At 40.2% G+C, this 16,505-nt stretch overlaps 1 protein-coding gene across 15 annotated transcripts in view; it reads left to right on the top strand.

The window, feature by feature from the left end:
* PTPRF (protein tyrosine phosphatase receptor type F) overlaps nt 1-16,505 on the top strand; it is a 628,470-nt gene that overhangs the window by 99,800 nt on the left and 512,165 nt on the right. For 12 of the 15 annotated variants that reach the window (XM_050961098.1, XM_050961096.1, XM_050961094.1 and 9 more), the window contains exon 1: nt 10,580-10,685. The exons of 2 other annotated variants lie outside the window; for them this stretch is intronic. The gene's annotated coding sequence lies outside the window, so the exon portion shown is untranslated. Of the gene's footprint in view, nt 1-10,579; nt 10,686-16,505 lie in introns of those variants that run through there. One more of the 15 variants, XM_050961099.1, reaches the window with a different exon arrangement.

The raw sequence follows: 16,505 nt of genomic DNA, 5'->3' as shown, positions 1-16,505 counted from the left end.
GAGAGACTGCTGAATTGGAATTAATTTGCAAATTGGACACCATTAAATTAGGTTTGAATAAAGACTGGGAGTGGATGGGCCATTACACAAAGTAAAACTATTTCCTCATGCTTCTCACCCCCCTCCCCTTCCAGTTCCTTATCTCCTTGTCAAGTGCTGGAAATGGGCCATTTTCATTACCAGTACAAAGAGTTATTTTTCTCTCCTGCTAACAACAGCTCACCTTAACTAATCACTCTCCTTATAATGTGTATGGTAACACCCATTGTTTCATGTTCCCTGTGTGTGTATATATATCTTCCTTCTGTATTTTCCACTACATGCATCCGAAGAAGTGAGCTATAGCCCACGAAAGCTTATGCAACAATAAATTTGTTAGTGTCTAAGGTGCCACAAGTACTCCTAGTCTTTTTGAACAGTGTGTGTTATCTAATGAAAAGGAATATGTATTTGAAATTACTTGATTTTGGGGAAGGGGCTGTTTGTGCAGTCACGTCAGAGAGAATTTGGTTGCCCTGGAGAATAATATGCTCTATGTCAATCCAAGTACAAGAAACTGGGATTTTTATCTACGTAGGTTGGGGGTTAAACATCTGTCCTGCTACTTTGATCATTGACCAAGCTTCCGAAAGCCTTATTCTTTAATCAGGGGCATTTCTCTGTGTGTTTGTCTGTCTGTATATAAGGTGATAACTTTTAAATGCCTCATTCTGTTTGTTCCAAAATTTCAGACAAAAGTTCGTTGATTTTGGGAGAAACTGGAGAACCGAAAAGGGAAAAAAGGGAGACATATGAAAGATCCTGCCAGTCACAGCCTCAGCCTCAAATACCTCTGCAACTGTTTGTAGAATCTGTAGGTCGAACAACATGTAGATGGGCTCATTAACTTCTTCCAGTTTAACAATAAACCCCATCTCAAGTCTGCCCATCCTCCCAGTAGAGGTTAACGTGTTGACATTGAATGACAACTCCCAGATAGAGAAGAATTGTGTGTATGGGGGTGGGGGGAAGAACGGGAGGCTTGTGAGGAGTTCCAGGGATTTCCTGATGAAGGAGGTCATGGGAGGGTACCACACAAGGGAGCTTGTGAGGTAGGGACAGACACAGGGAGCCTGTGGGCTGTGTGGTGAGCTCGGCCAACAGAAGCTACAGAGTGTCACACCCATGCTTATGTTATTAAGTTATGTGATTTTATGATCTGTAGTGGAAGCTCAGCGTGTGACATAGGGAAGGAACTTGCCCCTGGAAGCAAGGAATGGGAAATGTCTGTTGCCAGAATCTCTTGCAGTCCGCTGTGCGTCCCCATTGCATGAAGAATTCATGTCAATGCATATCAGGTGCCTGTTGTTCTTTGACTCCTAGACTTGCATTCTTTTATAAGTAAAATTAACCAGGTTTTCTTAATTACAAAATGATCACTGTTTAAAAGCAGCAAAGAATCCTATGGCACCTTATAGACTAACAGACGTTTTGGAGCATGAGCTTTCGTGGGTGAATACCCACTTCGTCAGATGCATGTAGTGGAAATTTCCAGGGGTAGGTATATATATGCAGGCAAGCTAGAGATACTGAGGTAGTTCAATCAGGGAGGATGAGGCCCCGTTCTAGCAGTTGAGGTGTGAAAACCAAGGGAGGAGAAACTGGTTCTGTAGTTGGCAAGCCATTCACATTCTTTGTTTAATCCTGAGCTGATGGTGTCAAATTTGCAGATGAACTGAAGCTCAGCAGTTTCTCTTTGAAGTCTGGTCCTGAAGTTTTTTTGCTGCAGGATGGCCACCTTAAGGTCTGCTATTGTGTGGCCAGGGAGGTTGAAGTGTTCTTCTATAGGTTTTTATATGTTGCCATTCCTAATATCTGATTTGTGTCCATTTATCCTTTTCCGTAGAGACTGTTCAGTTTGGCCGATGTACATAGCAGAGGGGCATTGCTGGCATATGATGGCGTATATTACACTGGTGGACGTGCAGGTGAATGAACCGGTGATGTTGTGGCTGATCTGGTTAGGTCCTGTGATGGTGTCACTGGTGTAGATATGTGGGCAGAGTTGGCATCGAGGTATGTTGTATGGATTGGTTCCTGAGTTAGAGTTACTATGGTGCAGTATCAGAGGGGTAGCCGTGTTAGTCTGGATCTGTAAAAGCAGCAAAGAATCCTGTGGCACCTTATAGACTAACAGACGTTTTGGAGCATGAGCTTTCGTGGGTGAATACCCACTTCTTCAGATGCATGTGGTAGAAATATCCAGGGGCAGGTATATATATGCTAGCAAGCAAGCTAGAGATAACGAGGTCAGTTCAATCAGGAACCAATCCGTGCAACAAACCTCGATGCCAACTCTGCCCACATATCTACACCAGTGACACCATCACAAGACCTAACCAGATCAACCATACCATCACTGGTTCATTCACCTGCACATCCACCGATGTAATATACGCCATCATATGCCAGCAATGCCCCTCTGCTGTGTATATCGGCCAAACTGGACAGTCGCTACGGAAAAGGATAAACAGACGCAAATCAGATATTAAGAATGGCAACATACAAAAACCTGTAGGAGAACACTTCAACCTCCCTGGCCACACAATAGCAGACCTTTAGGTGGCCATCCTGCAGCAAAAAAACTTCAGGACCAGACTTCAAAGAGAAACTGCTGAGCTTCAGTTCATCTGCAAATTTGACACCATCAGCTCAGGATTAAACAGACTGTGAATGGCTTGCCAGTTACAGAACCAGTTTCTCCTCCCTTGGTTTTCACACCTCAACTGCTAGAACGGGCCTCATCCTCCCTCATTGAACTACCTCATTATCTCTAGCTTGCCTGCATATATATACCTGCCCCTGGAAATTTCCACTACATGCATCTGATGAAGTGGATATTCACCCACGAAAGCTGATGCTCCAAAATGTCTGTTAGTCTATAAGGTGCCACAGGATTCTTTGCTGCTTTTACAGATCCAGACTAACACGGCTACCCCTCTGATACTGTTTAAAAGATCAGTATTAAGTTTGTAATTTCATTTTTTTAAGTGGATCTCGGTGTAAATCATTGATTTGTTTCCCTGTATTGTTATAATCACTGGGCCACTGAATAAGTACATCTATAACATCTTGATGTTACCTAGGGCTAGTCTACACTTAAAACACTGCATCGGCGCAGCTTCACTGATGCTGTGGTGTCACTGTAGCACTTGAATGAAGATGCTCTAATCTAACGGGTGAGAGCTCTCCCATCAGCATAGGTAAGTCACCACTCTGGGAGGCGGTCGCTGTGTTGACAGGAGAATCTCTCTGGCCAACATAGCACTGTCTACCTTGGGGGTTAGATCAGTATAACTCCATTGCTCAGGTGTTTGGCTTTTTCGCTCCCCTGAGCAACATACCTATTTTAATATAGGTCTGTACAGTAGACCAGACTGTAGCCTCTTACTCTGGAATCTAGGCCTTAATCTTTCTGTAGCCATAATCAAGTGGATGTTCAGTTTTCCTGATAACTTTTATATTTTCACTTCCAGCCCTGAGAATCCTCTATAATCTTGTAATAATTGTGTGAGAAATTCCTCCTTTGTAATGGTCTAAGTATTTATCTGTTAGTTTTTGGATGTTCTGTATGTACTCCAGACGGTGACTTTTGGAAAGAATAGTCAGCCTTACTTAAGGTCACACATGAATCTTTGTCTAGTAATTCATTTAAGGTGGAGATTTTCTTATGTTTGGTATCCTGCTGGAGCCTTGCCTGTAATGGAGAGTTTAACTGGGTATATTTAAGTTAGTATTGGCTTGTGTTTAACTGGCACTATCGATCATATTCCTTTGCATATATCTCCACATTCATAGTAAAGCAATGCAAAAGACAGTGGTGCAGGGCTAGTTGTAATGTGCAAGCTAATTTGACCGTCCTTGTGGACTATTCTAGCACTATAATGTTACGGGCTAGCATAATGTAAGAGTGTTTTTTTGCAGCAGGGCTAAGATTAGTTGTGCAAAACATAGTATTGTTTGGCATGGCAAAATTCTGTAGTGTAGATGAGACCTAAGAAACTTTATCCATGGGATTTGACTTTGTGTGATTTTCAAGGATGGGGCAGTACTTTGCCCACAATCTTGGAGTCAGTATTTATAGAGAATTCTTTGTGAATGGAAGGAAGCAGAAATTAATTCTGAATCTATTTTGGCTTCTAAAATAAAAATTGTGATCTGTGGGCAAGTATCTCATTTGATAGTCTGGAACGCTGGGATCTAATTATTCTTTTAGGTGCTGAGTGCCATCTGCTATATAGAGAGGTAGCTGTGTTAGTCTGGATCTGTGAAAAGTAACAGAGTCCTGTGGCACCGTATAGACTAACGAATGCTATATGCAATTTAATATGAGCAAAATGGGGTCAGTTCTTCCAAACCAAATATATCTTCTCTATACATATATTTTGCCAATACATAGGTGTGAATTGATACTCATGAATACTGCTAGCAAGCAGTTCAGTCAAAAAGGGTTGTCTACAAGCTTTTAATGAGCAGCTAAGGAGAAGCCAGTCGCATAGAACGGAAGAATAAATTTTGCAGTGATAATTACAGTTTTTAGGTGAGGACTGAAAGTAGGAGAAGAGGCCTCGAGTGCTGTGTGCTTGAATGTATTTGTTTATGCTGTCCTCAATGTAAAATGACCCTTATTAGAAATTTCTATTTAAACTTCCTTTCTTTCCCTTCTCCCCCCACCCCCCCGGGGACCATCCTGAGTATAGGTAATGGGAGAATAATTCTCAGTCGGTAATGTTTCCAGGTTTTCTCTGTATTGCCTGGTGAGCTTTTGGTATCGTGTTGTCACCCCTATAGTTACTAAGATGTATTAGACACAACCTCACTCTAAGATAGCTCTGGGCATTGGTTGATTTTTGCTTGAGTTGCTGTGCATGCCAACGCTAACATGTCAGATGCAGTTTACACAGTTTGAATGAACATCAGCCCTCTAGCAGGGACTTTTAAAAACATTACTCCGTAAAATTCAGTGCAGAGTTGAGGCAGCAAAGAAGATAATCTTCCATTTTGCTTGTTGAGGTGGTGCTTATTTAAAATAGTGCAACTGAAGAGGGTACCTGTTGCTTGCAGTTCTGTGGGGGATCTATGTTAGCATCTTAGACTTTGTGCAAATTTGCATGGTCTCAGAACAGAATTTCTGAGTGGAGTGTCCATGCATTATCTAATTTTAAATGTCATCTGTGCTTTTATGTAGAGAGAAGGCAATTCTTGTCTCCACAGTTATTGTGCTGCCAGCTATACGGGTTTAAATGCAAAATGCCAGTACTTGTACACCTTAAATGTTGGAAACATTGTAGTGCTGTTTGTAAAAGCGTCATGTCCCTTTGGCTTTCGTAGACCTGACCCAGCTTTCTGTGGTTAATTCACTCTCTACTGAAACATTAAGCTTTGCTGAAATTGGGAGGCTGAATCTTAAATTTTAATTTGCTATCAGCCTTAAAAATTAAATCAATAATATGAAGCGCTGAAGCTCCTCATACAGAATAAAATTCCATGATTGTGTCTGACATAAATCTCAGCCCTGAAAGAATAGCAGATTTTGCCGATCTTTTCTTGTGTGCATGTTCTGTTCTCATTGCACGCTATCTGGGGTCTGTGGTGCACCTGTTGTGATTGTGTTTCATTTCGGAGGTAAAAGGAAGTAGAAGATATGGAAAAATGAGAGCTCTGGCCAGCACAGTAATAGAATGAAGTAGATCTTTAATTCAGTTGTTGGCTGGAGTAAATCCTCCCTGCACAAGGTCCACTCTCCTCTATGCCCAGCAGCTTTGTCACTGGGGGCTGCTTCCTTTAGAGGAGTTGCCAGAATGTCAGGCCATAAGCTATTTTCCCTACAATTAACACAGTTGGTAAATTTTGTAACTATGGGAGCTTGATTCCAGAAATCCTTTTACTACTGCTTATATTGGGTTTAAGATCAGAACAAACAAACTTGTTGAAGACTACATCTAAACAGGAGGAGGAAATTTGCCTCATAATGTAAATTCTATAATCTTTTAAAACAGTATTAGAATCATGCAAAGTATGCATTGAGAGCTTAATTGCATAGACAGCGATTTAGAAATGAAATGGAAAAGAGCGAATTCGGTCGCTTGAGGAACTGTCTACCCAACAGAGAGACTGTTTCTCCTTCTGTCCAGCATTGCCATAGCTGAAGTCATTGGAGATGTTTGAGCTGGAGCTCCCTTAGTATATAAGAACTGTAGTTGCCGACAGGGTGTTCTCTCCACTTCAGAATCCACTCACTCCTTGATCTGAATAGCCTGAATCTGTTGCTGTTAAAGGCCGTTACAAAGCCCATCTATTGAGGTTGGCTGTTAGAGTGCTGTGGTGTGGCTTTCTGTTGGCCCACCGTGGCTAATTTAATGATAATTGGCCAATGTATGGATTCAAACTTCTCCAATAGAAAGGCATATAGTGTTCCATATTTAGTCTAAATGAGACATCCTGTATTACTGAGCAGCAGAATGGCAGGTTATTGACTCTTCAGTTCATAATGCACCAGCCAAGAAAACTATACTTACATCATTAAATATGAGATCTTTACACAACTGATATAGCAAATTAGTTATGCAATTTTTATAAGAACTCATACATGTCTAATTGTAATAAGGCTAATTTACTAGCACATTTTAATGGGCTTGTCATACCATCTGGGGAGGTGGTGAAATCTTCTTCCTTAGAGGTTTTTAAGGTCAGGCTTGACAAAACTCTGGCTGGGATGATTTAGTTGGGAATTGGTCCTGCTTTAAGCAGGGGGTTGGACTAGGTGACCCCCTGAGGTCCCTTCCAACCCTGATATTCTATGATTCTGTGATCTGTTACCAGTGAAGAGAAAAGTCATTTAGATAAATTGTTCTCTAACTCTGGTGCCTCGACCACTGGTGGTTTGTGGGAACACTGTGGGTGATTCACCAAGCTGCATTCTGAGAGATGTGGAGCTGCTTTTGTCACAATAGTAAGTCAACCATCAGCCTTCAAAGTGACGCTTCCTGCCAGTTGTAGCCTGCTCTAGGGTATGTCAGGATTTCTGAAGGTTTTATGATCAGCTAAACTCACAGGAAGAAGAAAAATCCAAATATTTCCCCTCAGAACTGCTTCCTACCAAGGTTTTTTTGGTATAAATTCAACCATGATCAAATATGCAGATGAAACTAAAATATGATGGACAATTAAACACTGGAGGACAGAACCAAGCTTTAGAAAGTTTGAAGAGATTAAAGCAGTGGGGATTGCTGGTAACAAGGGAAACTACTAACAAATATGAAGTTCTACGGACTGAGAAAGGAAATGAAGAGCACAAAATTAAATGAAAATTTGCAACCAAGCAGATGCACCAATTGCCTTAAAATTAATGTATTTGCACCATGTTGTCTTAATTTCATCGTATTATCACTTTTTCATGAATTAGGGTACTCTTAATTACTTCAGGGAGGGTGTAGGATTGGGTTAGAGAGAATCTATATTTTAAGTAATGGTCTGCAATGGTCTAAGGACCATTGTTTTAGAGGATTTCAAAGTAAATTACTGAAGTTCTTAAATGTGTGCGCTAACAGGACCAGGTGTGTCTTATTTTACATTCAATGTTTGTGGATGCAAAGAAAAAAACATACTTTGCAATAGAAAGATTACCATTTCTTTGACCAAAAAGATAAAGACCCCTAACACTGAGAAAATAAGCTCCAGGCTGAGAAGAGAAAATAGGTTATTAAGATCCATTGTGCCGTGTTAGGCAGAATTACTGAGAACTTAATACCAAATCTGGCAGAAATGCAAGGACACTTTTCCATTTGAGGTGGAAGGTCAAAGATTTGTTTCCCCTTTTCATACTGTGTTGCTAGATGCAACAAAGGCTTTTGACAGCGGGGAGTGGAACTCCTTGTTCTATATCCTGAGGCCATTTGGAGTTGGACCTTATTTTACTAAAAGTATTGCGCTTCTTTATACCAGTGACATCTAAAATGTGTAGTTTTCCACACTCACGGTTTTCATGCTGTTCAGAGACCCTAGACTATACTGTCCACTACCTTGTAGTTTAAAGCCTCTGGCAATAACCATTAGGAAAAATGCATCACTAAAAGGGATCGCTGTGGGGAATGGATTATACAAAGCATTTTATTATGCTGGCAGTATGCTGCCACTCCAGGGAATTACTATGGATCCATAGAACTTAAGTATTTACTGATGTTTAACAGACGTGTCCAAATTCTGTGACCGTAAAATTAAATAGTTTAGGAAAAGTGTTGCTGTTGTGTTTGGGCTTTCAGGTGGATGCAGTATGAGAGTTCTTGTGGAGAGCTTGCATAACGGGATTGTCTTGACTGTAGAGTAAGGGACAGTATTACTCCACCATGAGGGGATTCTGTTGATATTTCACATTGGGGGAGCTGCATGAACCTTGCATGGAGCTGCGCAAAAAGAGTTAAAGGGCTATTCTGTCATTCAGCTTCAGGTGTATGCACAGTAATTTGCCATTGCTAGTTCCAGTTTTGGCAGAGAAAAAATACAGAGAGTAATTTATGTGGCACCAAAATATCATGGTTAGAAAAGAAGCCCACTTCCCTTGCTGGCTAGTGGGTGAGTCCCAACCGTGATTTAGCTGAAATTAAATTTGCCTCATTCTTTTGCTCTGTGCTTTGTGCTTAGTGAAATGCACAAGTGAAACAGTTCACATTCTTCTAAACTTCACTCAACTGTTTGGAAAGCTGTGGTTTTGTCTACACAACAAAGGGAAAACCCACAGTTGGCCCCTGCCAGCTGACTCAGGCTCATGAGGGTCGGGCTGTGGGGCTCTTTCATTGCTGTGTAGACTTATGGGCTTTGGCTGGAGTCCGAGCTCTGGGACCCTCCCCCCTAGCCAGGGTCCTAGAGCCTGGGCTCCAGCTCAAGACTGGAAGTCTACATATCAGTGAAGCAGCCTGGGAACCCAGACCCTGGGAACCTGAATTGTCAGGCACAGGCCAGCCATGGGTGTGTAGTTGCTGTGTAGATATATCCTTTTGAGAGTAAAAGATATATTGATGTAAAGGCATTTCTATTGTACTCATCACTGTGGTATGTAGCAGGAGTAAAGGATGAAATGGAGAAACTTCCTCATCCTTTTTCTGTCAGTGGACAGGAGGACCGTGAGGACTTTCTCCTGGGGAGTAGAGAGAGTACTCCCATCTCCAGGCAAGCAGGTTGAAAAGTTCCATGACCTTTCTAGCAGGAGGGATGGAAGGAGAAAAGAAAGCAAGTATCCCCTTCCTTAGTAGCCCTGGTTAGAAGGGGGGCAAAATGGAGAAGCCCATGTTAATCGGACATCCACAAACTGAGGCCCATATGAAAAATAGGATATCCCATTTTACATTCTTTGCTCAGTCATTAGTGTCTCTTGCAAAGGGTCCTGTTTTGATTTGTTTGCTAGATTTTCTGTGGCAACCTTACTGATGCTTAAAAATATATTCCTATTTTATGTAGCATGTCATGCTCTCAGAATTTCTAAAAAAAACTATTCTTGGTCAGCACTTGATTTATTCAAACAGTGAAAGGAAAAATGGAGAAGAGAATTAGGAATATAGTTTTTGAACAGTTCAAAGTCTGGATTTATGAACTTTACTAACAGTACTTCAGGGCTCAGTTAAGTTAGCGTGTTCCAAATTGTGCATAGAAGGTATTGGACACCTGCGCTTCTTAATAGACATGAGTTGTGAGAGCCTTGTGCTTGTCAAAGTTGTAGAACAGATTGGGCCAGTGCTATTTAAGTCTGTCTTTTAAATTAAACAATATTAGGGATGAATAATGAATGTTGTTGATAGGCTGCTGGAGTGAACCTTAATTATTTGCTCATTCTGCATTATTTTCCGTCACTTCCTGGAGGCTGAGCTGGATCTAGGGACAGAGGTTCCTTGCTGCTGCCACTCTCCAAGACCAGGCGGCATTGTATGGGATGTTTCTCTTTTCGTGTAACACAGTCTACTGTACATTACGGGATGCCTAGTGGTTTTATTGATGCAGTTCAGAATCTTGTTCCTTTTTCTTATTTATCTTGAATTATATTTATTATTCTTATATGTAGCACAATAGTAGTTGCATTGTGTCTGTATGGTCCTTATTGTGAAAGTGTTGATAGCAGAGTTAGAGAGTATTTTCTAATGTTAGAATACCAGGGTTGGAAGGGACCTCAGGAGTTCATCTAGTCCAACCCTCTGCACAAAGCAGGACCAATCCACAATTAAATCATCCAAAAGATTTTTGCCCCAGATCCCTAGATGGCCCCCTCAAGGATTGAACTCTCAGCCCTGAGTCTAGCAGGCCAATGCTCAAACCACTGAGCCATCCCTCCTCCCTGCCCTTTTTTTTTTTTAAACTGTTTGTTTATTCATTCTGGTGGTATGGGAGTAAATGGCTAGTATCTTAATTTTATACCTATCTCATAGAACTGGAAGGAGAACTTTGAAAGGTCATCGAGTCCAGTCCCCGCCTTCACTAGCAGGACCAAATACTGTCCCTGACAGTGTTTTTGTTGTTGTTGAATTTTTATGTTTTTTTTTGCCCCAGATCCCTAAATGGCTCCCTTAAGGATTGAACTTACAACCTTGTTTTTAGCAGACCAAAGCTCAAACCACTGAGCTTTCTACATTTACATGGCTAGTTGAGGACTCATTCTGAAAGTGAGTTTACAGCATTCTGCTAGATCTCATCATTTACTAATGTGAATGTATTGTGTATGTTCTTTGTCATTGTGTCTTTATGTAGAAGATACAGAAGATTATTGAAAGACAGGGTAATTTAGATAAACAAAATACCTCTACCCCGATATAGCGCTGTCCTCGGGAGCCAAAAAATCTTACCACATTATAGGTGAAACTGTTATATCGAACTTGCTTTGATCCGCTGGAGCACACATCCCCGCCCCCCCGGAGTGCTGCTTTACTGTGTTATATCGGAATTTGTGTTATATTAGGGTAGAGGTGTAGTGAAATCATCATAGCATGCATCTAATGTGTTTACTAATCAAGGCTTGTATGAAGCAGAAGTAAATTGCTTGTTCGTTTTTGCTCATTTCTCACTTTCATTTACAAAGTACATTAGTTTTAAAGTGGTGCCTTCACTCTTTTTTACCCCGTTAGTCTTAAATGAAGTTCTAACCGTGATGCCATTTTTTTCCCCTTTATCTTTTGTTGTATTTATTCAGCTTTCTTTTGACAGGTTTCCCAAGATTTATTTTCAGTATTGTTATCTGATGAACTAATGTAAGTCAAGATCTTGACAAATGGTGGAGCTACTTGGAATATTTGGTGCTTATAGGTGGTCACTGTTCATCTGCATATCTTCACAGCTGATCATTTAATTGCTTTACCAAGGGTTTGAAGAAGAATACCCAATGTATCTGTTAAATGTGGCTTTAATAATGAGTAGAATAAAAACACAATTTGGTCATTTAGTAAAGATTATAATCAAGTTATTATGGAAATGTAAGTAGTTTGGGGGTGTTTAAAGAGAATGCTGTTAAATAGTTTAGGTTTCATATTTGACTGACTTTCAAATTGCTATAATCTGATGGAAAATGTTCTTTTGATTCTAAGTAATTTTAATAACCACTTTGGTTCCCCCTGCCCTCCAATCAAAACAAAGCAAAATACACCATCAGACAATCATGAATTTCAGGCAAAAGACCCTGTGCTCCCTCTGCTAGCCCTGCTGCAGCTGTTTACTAATAAAGTTTATTCTCTAAGCTGAGCTGGTGTGTGTGCACACAAAGTAAGAGATAAACACACACAAAGTTCTTTTAAAAGCATGGGAGGAAAATTCTTGGTTTGTCAGATAGAAAAGGAAGAGGAAGGTGTCTTATTTTCAAGGGTCTAATAAGGTTTTACTAACAGTGACGGAGTAGTAACTCCAGAATAACAAACCAATAAAAAGCAGTGTCCTTTTAAGGTAGTTTGTGAAAGAGAAGATAAATAATTATTAAAAAACCCAGTCATTTTAGTAATCAGTCAGGGAAAGCTGAAGTCCTTATCAGGGTGAAGTAAGGCTCTTTGAATATGATTTGGAGAACCCAGGGAATTAAATGTACTTTTAGGTATAATTTGATCCCAGTGACTTTTTTCTTAGAAACCAATGAATGTGTGTTAAATTTATCTTGGCTTATGAAAAAAGATGTTATGACTTCTGCTAACAAGATAAAGGAGAAGGCAGCACTTAATATCCTAGGTAAAACACAAAATAAAAATGATTTGCATGTCTTCAAATGATTATGCGCAACCTTGTTAAATACAGAACAATACAAACCGAGAATAAATGAGTTACCTAGATAGGATCCTTTTTTGTAATTCGAGACTGCTGTCTACAGAATTCCAATAGATGGGCAAAGCAAACAGAACTTATTCTCCAGCGGCTCTCGAGTTTTTGATAATCATTGTTGGCAAGATGATTTGAGGAGCACGATGAAATCGAGAACTTTAAAAAAGCAATGAAATGTCAGTATGAGATTTCATGGGTTACACAGTTGTGGTTTAGTGAGGATGTGCTCATTAACAGAATCCAAATTGGCTACTTTAAACTCCTCTATACATATTTGTGTTTTTCCCTGATTTCTGTGAAATATAACTCATTAACTCTGGTTTGTTTTGTTTTTTTCCAAAGATTCTCCCAATAATTTGAGAATTTCTGCTTTCAAGCATTTTTCATTCAAATAAGCTCTTGGAGGTGATTCTAGAGGGCAGTTAGTTTATTTGCAGACTGTTGTAATGCATGATGGGACTAGTGATGATAGATAGCCAGCCGGTGTACAATATATTGACTAGTGTAGTGCTGTAATGAGGCATAGGAAGCTTTATGCCCAGTTCTCTCTCTGAGAATTGTCAGCCATGGCTGCATCATGGCTGAAACAGTTTATTGAGTATGACTGCCAAATCTGACACAAGCGCCAGATTAATTTTGATGTATCGTGCTTATAGCAATGACTGTGGATGCTTACTTTCAGTCTCTTCTGGAAAGCCATTAGAGGAAATGTTTAAACAATCAGACCAAAATAGCTGTAGTACTATAAATAATTATCTCTAATTCTTTACAAATGTCTTTAATGGGAAACTAATACTTATGAATGGTGCCATATTTCAAATATAAGACTAGTCTAATATAAAACTGCACTGAGTTCTCAGAGTAGTTATGTCATAGGTCGGGGCTGTACAGAGTGGGGATAAGCAGAGGACACTCAAAGACGAACTAAGTAATAATTTTTAAGGACTGCCTTATGTCTTGTTGCAGTGAATTGAGAGCACCAATTGGATTCACTTAAGTTTCCTGGTTTCTGAAAATGATTTAGAAGTGATATTTACCAATTCAGTGACTTAAGGTTTTGTTGTCTTAGTAGGTCTGTTTGTAGTCTTGGTCAGACCTTCATGGGGTTAGTGTCTTCTGAGGTAATCCCATCCTTGCTTTTATTTTGTTGTTTCTGACAAATGAATTAATCTTTAAATCTATTCCTTAATAAATCTACTTAGATGTGTAATATCTAAATCGATACAACGCTTTGATGGGGGATGGTAGGCCGCACTTCTGCAGAGTGAATAAAGAACACAGTTTTTCCTTTGTGTATCGTACTCCAACTTCAGGATTTACAGTATATTGTTTTATTTGAGTGAAAATATTTAAGGTGGTGAATAGAATCTTCTTAGCACATGTAAATCTTGTGAAATATGACAAGATAATGAAGAGGCCAGAGACCAGAGGCACTGGTGAGGCCACATCTGGAGTATTACGTCCAGTTTTGGGCCCTCCACTACAGAAAGGATATGGACAAATGGAGAGAGTCCAGCGCAGGGCAACGAAAATGATCAGGAGGCTTGGGCACATGACTTAAGAGGAGGGACTAAGGGAACTGGGCTTGTAGTCTGTAGAAGAGAAGAGTGAGGGGGGATTTGATAGCTGCTTTCAACTACCTGAAGCGGGGAGGGTAGTGGCAGATGACAGAACAAGGAGCAGTGGTCTCAAGTTGCAGTGGCAGAGGTCTAGGTTGAATATTCGGAAAAACTATTTCGCTAGGAGGGTGGTGAAGCACTGGAATGGGTTACCTAAGGAGGTGGTGGAATCTTCATCCTTAGAGATTTTTAAGGCCCAGCTTGACAAAGCCCTGGCTGGGATGATTTAGTTGGTGTTGGTCCTGCTTTGAGCAGGGGGTTGGACAAGATGACCTCCCTAGGTCTCTTCCAACCCTAATCCTCTATGATTCTGTGATTTAGCTTGTTCAGTGTATTCTTTGTTTTTGCTGCCTTGAGTATGTTGAATCGAAAAATACTCATTCACTGAAAAGACGAGAGAAACCGAGGTAACATTTGAGATTCAGAATCTAGAATTTATTGGTGATTTGTTATTTATTAGTGGTGAAAAGAAAGTGGTGTCTGAGTTCTGACATTCTAGTTAGTGCTGCATTTTGGATGTTGGATGTCCGTTTCCCCCATCTGTAATTTTTCCTTTTGATAACCATTGTATAAAAGTTATTCAGCATTTCCATTTGGTGTGTTTCCTGTTCACATATTTAATAGAGGTGTATGAATTTTTCTATTTGTATCAGCCTGTAGAAGAAGGACTGAAATATTAGAGCGTTTCTGTGTGTGTTTTTGCCATTTAACAGCTCTTTCATTTGGATGTTTGTGATAGAATGTGCTGATTCCTGCAGGACCAATCTCATTTAGTATTTCTGGCAGCATATATTTGCTTTTGTTACAAGGAAACACTCCAGAAAAGCAAAAGAATGTTTACAAAATGAAAAGCATTTATCATGGTGTCTGTAGTTTATAGGAGGCTTTGGGGAAATGAGTGTGTGTAAGTCTGTATATGAGGCAACCTCACCTTTAATAGTCTAATTCAAACCACCTTTCCCATTCCTGTCTCCACCCTTTCTACTCCTTGTGTAGACAGCAAATCTAATTCTAGGAAGGTCACTGGGATACTAAAAACAAGCAAAACTGTTCTATTTTCTTTTGAGAGCTTTATTGTTTTATTACTTTATTTCTGTTCACTTGTGCCATCAGTGCAATAATTGTCACAGTATCCATTAATACAAAATTTCTCCTCTTGGATCATATTTAGGACATTTAGGATATTTCATTTATGGTTAAAGGGAAGTGGATTGTGCTGCTGAAAATTTGGAGGAGCCTAGTGAGAAGTGATCAGTACTTCTCAGGCTAAAATAACAACTGTGACCAACTCTTACTTCAGAGTACAGAGCTAAAGGTCTTTAGGGATTAGAAAGGGATTCCTCACACCTTTCCACTGTCTAACATTTTGCAGCTGAGGTGCATTGTTGTTTTTTTTAAATCCTCTTCTGAAGTATGAGGTACTGTAGTGACTATTGCTTGAGGTAGGGATACCAGACTAAATGATCTCAGTCACTATAGCAAATTGAACTTTTCTGTGTAGTGCAGCACTCAAGTGGGTTACTCTTCCCTGCAATTCCTAAGTACACCAGTACAAGTTAAGACTACTTTTCAATTCTGTCTCTGAATTGCAGAGAAGCTAAATGAATTCTCTGCATCAGTCTTTATTGCAGATGATGTGAAAGAGATTCCCACTTCTGAGCCACTCTTTCAGGTGACAAATCTGAGGAACTGCACCAGACTTAAGTGTCAGTAGATAAGGTTTTGGAACCAATTGATAAATTAAACAGTAATAAGTCACCAGCACCAGATGGTATTCACCCAAGAGTTCTGAAAGGCCTGAGATGTGAACTTGCACAACTATTAACTATGGTATGTAACCTGTCACTTAAATCAGCCTCTGTACCTGATGACTGGAGGATAGCTAATATAAAACCGGTTTTTAAAAAAGGCTCGAGAGATGATCTTGGCAATTACAGGCCACTAAGCCTAACTTCAGTACCAGGCAAATTGGTTGAAACTACAAAAAAGAACAGAATTATCAGACATATAGATGAGTGTGATATGTTGGAGAAGAGTCACCATGGCCTTTTGTAAAGGGAAATCATACCTCACCAATCTACTATAATGCTTTGAGGATGTCGACAAGCACATGGACAAGGGTAATCCAGTGCATATAGTGTACATGGACTTTCAGAAAGTCTTTGACAAGGTCCATCACCAAAGACTCTTAAGCAAAGTGTCATGGGAAAAGTGGGAAGGTCCTCTCATGGATCTCGGTAACTGGTTAAAAGACAGGAAACAAAGGGTTGGAATAAATGGTCAGTTTTCAGAATAGAGAGAGGTACACAGCATTGTTCCCTGGGGATCTGAACTGGGGGCAGTGTTATTCAGTGTATTCATAAATCGTCTGGAAAAAGGGTAAACAGTGAAGTGGCAAAACATAAGAACAGCCATACTGGGTCAGACCAAAGTCCATCCAGCCCAGTATCGTGTCTACCGACAGTGGCCAATGCCAGGTGCCCCAGAGGGAGTGAACCTAGCAGGTAATGATCAAATGATATCTCTCCTGCCATCCATCTCCACCCTCTGACAAACAGAGTCTAGGGA

Source organism: Gopherus flavomarginatus, chromosome 7 (genome assembly GCF_025201925.1).
Source record: "Gopherus flavomarginatus isolate rGopFla2 chromosome 7, rGopFla2.mat.asm, whole genome shotgun sequence".
NCBI classification, from domain to species: Eukaryota; Metazoa; Chordata; order Testudines; family Testudinidae; genus Gopherus; species Gopherus flavomarginatus.
The sequence above is the reverse complement of the archived record's forward strand: the minus strand, read 5'-3'. Positions and strand labels throughout refer to the sequence as shown.